The sequence below is a fragment of the Oncorhynchus clarkii genome, chromosome 1 (genome assembly GCF_045791955.1).
Source record: "Oncorhynchus clarkii lewisi isolate Uvic-CL-2024 chromosome 1, UVic_Ocla_1.0, whole genome shotgun sequence".
In the NCBI taxonomy this organism is placed as follows: domain Eukaryota; kingdom Metazoa; phylum Chordata; class Actinopteri; order Salmoniformes; family Salmonidae; genus Oncorhynchus; species Oncorhynchus clarkii.
In genome coordinates, this window is record NC_092147.1 from 40,463,888 (window position 1) to 40,474,509 (window position 10,622).

Genomic DNA, 10,622 nt, shown 5'->3' on the forward strand with positions numbered 1-10,622 from the left:
GACTCGGACAGCGACGTGTCTTGATATGAAATGGTGAATGACGTCTCTGGTGACTTTAAACAAACAGATATATGGCCTTTAGTTTGATGGCTGCTTGTAAACTTCGTCTGACACAGTGTAGTTTTCTTCGCTCTGGTATTGTCTTCGTTGTTATACTTATCCACTGTCAGGATGGACGGCATGGGTCTGGCGGTCAGTCGTTCATCGCTCGAGCGCCTCGAGTTTGACAATGTCGCACTCAAGAAACTTCTGTTGGATACATCAGAAGAGCCTGGTCCGCGAAGGCTGGAAGGAGCCTGTTTCTCCCGAGTAAAGCCGAAGCCAGTAGTGGTCAAGCATCGGTTCGTGGCAGTCTCTAATGAACGCCGCGAAGGTTCTGAACCTTGGTCCAGAGTAACTGAGCGGCTCCAAAGTAATGCCAGGGTCCGAGCCTGCCGCGCACTGCTACTGCGGTCACCAGTTCGGCTCGTTCGCCGGACAGCTGAGGGACGGGGCAACCTGCTATCTGGGTGAAGTTAAAGCTCCAGCTGACTAGAGGCCAGTGCTGCTCCGGGAGAACCCCAGTGTCCGGTGGGAGATTCAGGTCAAGGGAGCTGGTCTGACTCCCTACTCCTGGTCGGGAAGTTTACACAGTATTACATGACTAGACAGATGTTTTTTTGTTGTTTACTATTTACCTAATGAAATCTGTTTTCTCAGTTTTTGGCTAGCATTGTGTCTTTTGGCCTATATATTGTTTGTTTTTTCATATGCAGTGCACATTCTGGAAGCACAGTCTATGGAATTATGAATACACATTTGTATAATTAATTCTCTCATTCCCAGACAAGCTGACGGCCATAAGGCGCAGCGCTCCAGCATCAGAGAGTTTCTGTGCAGTGAGGCGGTGTTCGCTCTGGGGGTGCCCACTACCAGGGCAGGGTCACTGGTGACAGCAATGTGGTACGAGACGTGTACTACAGAAGGTACCCCACTAAAGAGAGGTGCTCTGTTGCCCTCCGCATCGCACCCACCTTTATCAGGTTACCAATACATCCTATCCCTTGGCCACTGCATTAGGTTTAAAAACAAAGTGTTGGTAGAGAGATTCCCAGTTGACAAAATTACATGAACAATATGGAAATGTGTCACTCTGATCATTGTGTGCAGGTTCGGGTCCTTTGAGATCTTTAAGGTGGCTGATGAGAACACAAGCTGGCAGGGCCCCAGCTACGGCCACGATGAGATCAGAGGTCAGATGATGGATTATGTCATATAGAGCTTCTACCCAGAGATCCAGCAGAACCACACAGACAGAGTGGAGAGGAATGTGTCATTCTTCAGAGAGGTAATCATGGACACTAGATTCAGTGAAGCATCAATCATTCATAGGGAGTATAATAATGCTCTGATATGATTTTTGAAGGAATATGGCTATCCTTTTTGACAGTATCAAAGCAGACTCTAGGCCTACATTGGAGCTCTCTCTATCCTTTACCTTTTTGTTGTGTAGCCAAGGACACTGCTATCTATCCTCTTATCCTGTTCATCCCTGCTGTGACAGGAAGTCTTAATACAGTGAGAGTGTGACTTCCTTAGCGCACACACACTGCTATTAATTCATTATCTTCTTTAATGCTAAATGGTATTAACAAAGTAATAACATGTAAGATGCTATTGTTTAGCGATTAACTATGCATTGTTATGCACATTCACATCCCTCATGAAGATGATCAAAAGCACAGCATACGATCCCCAAATATTTTTGCCTAACCCAGCGCCTATGCATGATATGACTGAAATCAGTAGACCCAAATCAACTCTTCTCGTCCAGTCTGACCCATCTCTGTGTGCGTCCATGTTTTGGTGGTAGGTGATGCTGCGTATTGGTGGCCCAGTGGCAGTGTGTGGGCTTCTGCCATGGAGTCCTCAACACAGACAACATGAGCATCCTGGGGCTCACACTACGGCTTCATGGACAGGTACAGTAATTTACAGTACCTGACATACTGTCTACAATATCATCTTAGATCCACATTATTTCAACAAGGATCTGGCTTTACGCTGTCTATTTCCTCCTCTCGCCTTGTCTGCAGGTTTGATCCTGATTTCATCTGCAATGCCTCAGACAACTCAGGCTGCTACACTTATCAGGCCCAGCCTGCCGCTGGAACCTGGCTTGTCTGGCCGAGGCCTTGGACCCAGAGCTGCCCCAGGCCGGGCAGAGGCTGTCCTGGATGAGTACCTGCCCCTCTACAACACCTTCTACCTGGGCAACATGAGGAGGAAGCTGGGCCTGCTGAGGAAGGAAGAGCCAGAGGATGAGATGTTGTGCATGGTCTGCAGGAGCTCAGTGATCAACACAGGTAGGGAGAGAGACTCACTACATACTCAAATCAAATTTGTCACATACAGGTGTTTAGCAGATGTTGTTGCGGGTGTAGCAAAATGCTTGTGTTTCTGGCTCCAACAGTGCAGTAATATCTAACAATTTCATAACAAAATACAAATCTAAAGTAAAGGAATTAATATATAAATATAGGATAGAATACAGTATATACAGTGGCAAGAAAAAGTATGTGAACCCTTTGGAAGGAATTACCTGGGTTTCTGCAGAAATTGGTCATAAAATTTGATCTGATCTTCTAAGTCACAACAATAGACACACAGTCTGCTTAAACTAATAACACAAACAATTATATGTTTCCTTGTTTTTATTGAACACACCGTGTAAACATTCACAGTGCAGCGTGGGAAAAATATGTGAACCCTTGGATTTAATAACTGGTTGACTCTCCTTTGGCAGCAATAACCTCAATGTCTTCTGTAGTTGCGCATCAGACCTGCACAACGGTCGGGAGGAATTTTGAACCATTCCTCTTTACAAACGGTTTCAGTTCAGCAATATTCTTTGGATGTCTGGTGTGAACCACTCGAGGTCATGCCACAGCATCTCAATCGGGTTCAAATGTATTTATATAGCCCTTCTTACATCAGCTGATATCTCAAAGTGCTGTACAGAAACCCAGCCTAAAACCCCAAACAGCAAGCAATGCAGGTGTATAAGCACGGTGGCTAGGAAAAATTCCCTAGAAAGGCCAGAACCTAGGAAGAAACCTAGAGGAACCAGGCTATGAGGGGTGGCCAGTCCTCTTCTGGCTGTGCCGGGTGGAGATTATAACAGAACATGGCCAAGATGTTCAAATGTTCATAAATGACCAGCATGGTCAAATAATAATAATCACAGTAGTTGTCGAGGGTGCAACAGGTCAGCACCTCAGGAGTAAATGTCAGTTGGCTTTTCATAGCTGATCATTGAGAGTATCTCTACTGCTCCTGCTGTCTCTAGAGAGTTGAAAACACAGGTCTGGGACAGGTAGCACGTCCGGTGAACAGGTCAGGGTTCCAAAGCCGCCGGCAGAACAGTTTAAACTGGAGCAGCAGCACGGCCAGGTGGACTGGGGACAGCAAGGAGTCATCATGCCAGGTAGTCCTGAGGCATGGTCCTAGGGCTCAGGTCCTCAGAGAGAGAGAGAGAGCATACTTAAATGCACACAGGACACCGGATAAGACAGGAGAAATACTCCAGATATAACAGACTGACTCTAGCCCCTCGACACACAAACTACTGCAGCATAAATACTGGAGGCTGAGACAGGAGGGGTTAGGAGACAATGTGGCCCCATCTGATGATACCCCTAGACAGGCCCAAACAGGCAGGATATAACCCCACCCACTTTGCCAAAGCACAGCCCCCACACCACTAGAGGGATATCTTCAACCACCAACTCAAATCAAATCAAAGTTTATTTGTCACGTGCGCCAAATACAACAAGTGTAGACCTTACAGTGAAATGCTTACTTACAGGCTCTAACCAATAGTGCTGAGGAATAAAAAGTGTATGTGTAGGTAAGTAAAGAAATAAAACAACATTAAAAAGACATTTGAAAATAACAGTAGGAAGGCTATATACAGACACCGGTTAGTCAGGCTTATTGAGGTAGTATGTACATGTGGGTATGGTTAAAGTGACTATGCATATATGATGAACAGAGAGTAGTGGTAGCGTAAAAAGAGGGGTTGTCAAGGCTGAGACAAGGCCGATTATAGCCCACAAAGATCTCCGCCACGGCACAACTCAAGGGGGGGCGCCAACCCAGACAAAAAGACAACGTCAGTGACTCAACCCACTCAAGTGACGCACCCCTCCTAGGGACGGCATGGAAGAGCACCAGTAAGCCAGTGACTCAGCCCCTGTAATAGGGTTAGAGGCAGAGAATCCCAGTGGAAAGAGGGGAACCGGCCAGGCAGAGACAGCAAGGGCGGTTCGTTGCTCTAGTGCCTTTCTGTTCACCTTCACACTCCTGGGCCAGACTACAATCAATCATAGGACCTACTGAAGAGATGAGTCTTCAAAAAGACTTAAAGGTTGAGACTGAGTCTGCGTCTCTCACATGGGTATGCAGACCATTCCATAAAAATTGAGCTTTATAGGAGAAGCCCTGCCTCCAGCTGTTTGCTTAGAAATTCTAGGGAAATTCTGCGTCTTGTGACCGTAGCGTACGTGTAAGTATGTACGGCAGGACCAAATCGGAAAGATCGGTAGGAGCAAGCCCATGTAATGCTTTGTAGGTTAGCAGTAAAACCTTGAAATCAGCCCTTGCCTTAACAGGAAGCCAGTGTAGGGAGGCTAGCACTGGAGTAATATGATACATTTTTTTGGTTCTAGTCAGGATTCTAGCAGCCGTATTTAGCACTAAATCTGGGTTGTCGGAAAGTAGAGCATTGCAGTTGTCTAACCTAGAAGTGGCAAAAGCATGGATTAATTTTTCGACAGAAAATGTTTGGTTTTTGCAATGTTACGTAGATGGAAAAAAGCTGTCTTTGAAACAGTCTTGATATGATTGTCAAAAGAGAGATCAGGGTCCAGAGTAACGCTGAGGTCCTTCAGTTTTATTTGAGACGACTGTACAACCATCAAGATTAATTGTCAGATTTAACAGAAGATCTCTTTGTTTCTTGGGACCTAGAACAAGCATCTCTGTTTTGTCCGAGTTTAAAAGTAGAACGTTTGCAGCCATCCACTTCCTTATGTCTGAAACACAGGCTTCCAGCGAGGGCAATTTTGGGGCTTCACCATGTTTCTTCGAAATGTACAGCTATGTGTCATCCGCATAGCAGTGAAAGTTAACATTATGTTTTCGAATGATCTCCCCAAGAGGTAAAATATATAGTGAAAACAATAGTGGTCCTAAAACGGAACCTTGAGGAACACCGAAATTTACAGTTGATTTGTCAGAGAACAAACCATCCACAGAGACAAACTGATAACTTTCCGACAGATAAGATCTAAACCAGGCCAGATCTTGTCCGTGTAGACCAATTTGGGTTTCCAATCTCTCCAAAAGAATGTGGTGATCGACTGTATCAAAAGCAGCACTAAGGTCTAGGAGCACGAGGACAGATGCAGAGCCTCGTCTGACGCCATTAAAAGGTTTACCACCTTCACAAGTGCAGTCTCAGTGCTATGATGGGGTCTAAATCCAGACTGAAGCATTTCGTATACATTGTTTGTCTTCAGGAAAGCAGTGAGTTGCTAAGCAAACAGTTTTTTCTGTTGAGGTCAGGACTCTGACTGGGCCACTCCAGAAGGAGTATTTTCTTCTGTTGAAGCCATTCTGTTGTTGATTTACTATGTGTTTTGGGTTGTTGTCTTGTTGCATTACCCAACTTCTGTTGAGCTTCAATTGACTGATTCTCCTGCAAAATGTCTTGATAAACACGGAAATTCATTTTTCCATTGACGATAGCAAGTTGTCCAGGCACTGAGGCAGCAAAGCAGCCCAACCATGATGCTCCCTCCACAGTACTTTACAGTTGGGATGAGGTTTTCATGTTGGTGTGCTGTGCCTTTTTGTTCTCCACACATAGTGTTGTGTGTGCCTTCCTAACAACTCAACTTTAATCCTTCCACAGAATATTTTGACAGTAGCGCTGTGGAACATCCAGGTGCTCTTTTGCGAACTTCAGACGTGCAGCAATGTTTTTTTGGACAGCAGTGGCTTCTTTCATGGTGTCCTCCCATGAACAACATTCTTGTTTAGTGTTTTGCATATCGTAGACTCGTCAACAGAGCCGTTAGCATGTTCCAGATATTTCTGTAAGTCTTTAGCTGACACTAGGATTTTTTCTTAACCTCATTGAGCATTCTGCGCTGTGCTCTTGCACTTATCTTTGCATGACGGACACTGCTAGGGAGAGTAGCAACAATGCTGAACTTTCTCAATTTATAGACAATTTGTCTTACTGTGGACTGATGAACATCAAGGCTTTTAGAGATACTTTTGTAACCCTTTCCAGCTTTATGCAAGTCAACAATTCTTAATCTTAGGTCTTCGGAGATATCTTTTGTTTGAGGCATGGTTCTCATCAGGCAATGCTTCATGTGAATAGCAAACTCACATTGTGTTTTTTTTATATTGCAGGGCAGCTCTAACCAACATCTCCAATCTCGTCTCATTGATTGGACTCCAGGTTAGCTGACCCCTGACTCCAATTAGCTTTTGGAGAAGTCATTAGCCTAAGGGTTCGCGTATGTTTCCCAACCTACACTGGGAATGTTTAAATTAGGTATTCAAAATAGACAAGAAAAATACAATTTGTGTGTTATTAGTTTAAGCACACTGTCTCTATTGTTATGACTTAGAGGAAGATCAGATCACATTTTTTGACCAATTTCTGTAGAAATCCAGGTAATGGTCAGCAGGTAGCCTAATGGTTAGAGTTAAGCCAAGTTTGGTACCACAAACACTCATGGCTTGGTTTTTGCTCTGACATGCGCTGTCAACTGTTGGACCTTATATTAACAGGTGTGTGCCTTTCCAAATCATGTCCAATCAATTGAATTTACCACAGGTGGACTCAAATCAAGTTGTAGAAACACCTCAAGGATGATCAATGGAAACAGGACGCACACAAGCTCAATTTTGAGTCTCATAGCAAAGGGTCTGAGTACTTATGTAAATACGGTATTTCTGTTTTGTATTATTTAATAATTTTGCTAAAATTTTTCCAAATGCATTGTCTCTCTTTACTCTCTGCCTCTTTTTACAATATTTTTCCTTCCTCTCTGCTTCTCCCTTCTAAAAGAAAATGTTTTGCAATCAAATTTTATTGACTTTTTGCATTAAGAGACACCGCTCGCCGTTCAGTGAGTTGACCATGGTACTGCATTTGGCCCAGAGCAACCCGTCCCTGTTCCAGATGGTCTCGGAACGGAGGACGGTGACCATGAAGCTGGGTGTGGCTCGAAGGAGCTGCTGGAGGTCGAGGCCAAGCACAGAGAGAACTGGGTCACCTCCTACAGGTCAGAAATAAGTTATGTAGTCTTAGTTACATACTTACCTCTTTCTCATACTCTGTGTTTGACACTAGGTGACTTACTCACCCCTCTACCACCAGTGTGTATATCCCTAGCACTCACCTGCTCTAGAAATATAGCATGAGGAATTAAAGGCATGGAAAAGAGCAGGTTTGGTCTAGTGTTTGCACTAGAGGTGTTTTTAGTCATAGATATTTTTGTCTGAGTCATCCAGCTCTGTGTTGTGACTGGTGCAGCAAGCGTCTGGTTAAGGGCCAAAGGGCCGTCCAGGCACTGCAGGAGGAGAGGGTGAAAGTGATGAACGGCACCAACCCACAATACGTCCTCAGGAACTACATCACCCAGAATACAATAGAGTCCGCCGAGAACAGAGACTTCTCTGAGGTCAGGCGCCGATCCATGTTTTCTTCATTATTCTGTAATAGGGACCAAACTTTCAATACCGCTTCACTCTTAACTTTCATTAGTGTTATTCCAAGCAATGATGTCACCATTACAGAAGCATTCTCACAATGAAAAAAACATACTCTCTTTCCCTTAACTTGCTTCTCTGGATTTCCATCTCATAGTTTGATCTTTCTCCCATCTCTCTGTGCCATAGGTCCAGCGGCTCTTGAAGGTTCTGAAAAATACTTTCTCTACCCAGCCGGGTCTGGAGCAACTGAGTTGGCTGGACCAAGGGGTGGTGGAGGAGCAGGGAGAGATGGAGCAGCAGGTGGCAGAAGCGGCAGCATCCCAAATGTGTGTTCCCTATGACAGCAAGCCCCCAAGTTTGGGCCAATGAAATTTGTGTCACCTGATCTTCCCTTCTGATCACCCTTCCCTGACAGTCTACCCACCCATATGTACAATAGAAACTGTCACTGTCTTTTCTTCCTTTGTTTACCTATACCTCTCTCCTCATACTCTCTTTACTTGGGTGGGTAATGGCACGGAAGGTACATTTTAATGAGGTAAGATGCTCCTATGTTAACCACTCAGCCTATAGATATGCAAGGTAAGGATGTGTTAAGAGTTTTGGCACATTTCACAAAGTACAACTCCAGAAATCTGAAATGACACCTTTTTTTGATCTAAGTGATAATTACATTTATGGAAATATCATGTGTTCAGTTGATTTGTAGTCTTTATACAGATGTCTCTGTAGATCTGTGTAGCCTATTGGCTGTCTGGTTATGAACGACAGCCCAGACGTCCAGTCCTACAATGACCCATCTGAGTCCAAGAGACTTGGAGTATCACCTCTATGTACCAAATAATGTGTGTGAAAGGGAATGTACATGATTTACATATCATCTGAATTTTACAGAATGAGTCACATAATGTTACTAATTGAGCCACAAAGGACTTCATACACAAGTATAACGCATAACATAAATGTCAATGTTGTAAATGTCATAGCAATTGTAACACTGACCATTTGGTGCTTCATTGCACAAATACTACTACACCACATTGCATCGTGTAGGTCATGATAACATTCTATGTATTGCATACATTTTCCAGAAAGCTTCAAAACTGCCATTGTCAACTAAATACAGTGCCTTTTTTTGACCTTTTGCCACATTTCAGGCTTCAAACATAAAGATATAAAACTGATTTTTTTTGTGAAGAATCAACAACAAGTGGGACACAATCATGAAGTGGAACGACATTTATTGGATATTTCAAACTTTTTTAACAAATCAAAAACTGAAAAATTGGGCGTGCAAAATTATTCAGCCCCTTTACTTTCAGTGCAGCAAACTCTCTCCAGAAGTTCAGTGAGGATCTCTGAATGATCCAATGTTGACCTAAATGACTAATGATGATAAATACAATCCACCTGTGTGTAATCAAGTCTCCCTATAAATGCACCTGCACTGTGATAGTCTCAGAGGTCCATTAAAAGCGCAGAGAGCATCATGAAGAACAAGGAACACACCAGGCAGGTCCGAGATACTGTTGTGAAGAAGTTTAAAGCCGGATTTGGATACAAAAAGATTTCCCAAGGTTTAAACAAGCGATAATATTGAAATGGAAGGAGTATCAGACCACTGCAAATCTACCAAGACCTGGCCGTCCCTCTAAACTTTCAGCTCATACAAGGAGAAGACTGATCAGAGATGCAGCCAAGAGGCCCATGATCACTCTGGATGAACTGCAGAGATCTACAGCTGAGGTGGGAGACTCTGTCCATAGGACAACAATCAGTCGTATATTGCACAAATCTGGCCTTTATGGAAGAGTGGCAAGAAGAAAGCCATTTCTTAAAGATATCCATAAAAAGTGTTGTTTAAAGTTTGCCACAAGCCACCTGGGAGACACACTAAACATGTGGAAGAAGGTGCTCTGGTCAGATGAAACCAAAATTGAACTTTTTGGCAACAATGCAAAATGTTATGTTTGGCGTGAAAGCAACACAGCTCATCCCTCTGAACACACCATCCCCACTGTCAATCATGGTGGTGGCAGCATCATGGTTTGGGCCTGCTTTTCTTCAGCAGGGACAGGGAAGATGGTTCAAATTGATGGGAAGATGGATGGAGCCAAATACAGGACCATTCTGGAAGAAAACCTGATGGAGTCTGCAAAAGACCTGAGACTGGGACGGAGATTTGTCTTCCAACAAGACAATGATCCAAAACATAAAGCAAAATCTACAATGGAATGGTTCAAAAATAAACATATCCAGGTGTTAGAATGGCCAAGTCAAAGTCCAGACCTGAATCTAATCGAGAATCTGTGGAAAGAACTGAAAACTGCTGTTCACAAATGCTCTCCATCCAACCTCACTGAGCTCGAGCTGTTTTGCAAGGAGGAATGGGAAAAAATGTCAGTCTCTCGATGTGCAAAACTGATAGAGACATACTCCAAGCGGCTTACAGCTGTAATCGCAGCAAAAGGTGGCGCTACAAAGTATTAACTTAAGGGGGCTGAATAATTTTGCACGCCCAATTTTTCAGTTTTTGATTTGTTAAAAAAGTTTGAAATATTCAATAAATGTCGTTCCACTTCATGATTGTGTCCCACTTGTTGTTGATTCTTCACAAAAAAATAAAGTTTTATATCTTTATGTTTGAAGCCTGAAATGTGGCAAAAGGTCGCAAAGTTCAAGGGGGCCGAATACTTTCGCAAGGCACTGTATTTGCCAAGGAAATCATGAGCAATGGTTTTGTTTAATTTCTTGGGATAAATTGTTTTTTATGAATTGATATGGAAATTATATGTCATGATGCTGAAGAAATGGCTTTTATAGGGTGTTCCTTGGTAACTTGAATT

General features: G+C 43.4%; 1 pseudogene; it reads left to right on the forward strand.

Annotated features, from left to right (window-relative positions):
* The first annotated feature begins 171 nt into the window (after window positions 1-171).
* LOC139392797 (protein adenylyltransferase SelO-1, mitochondrial-like) lies at window positions 172-7,146 on the forward strand (annotated as a pseudogene).
* Window positions 7,147-10,622: the final 3,476 nt, after the last annotated feature.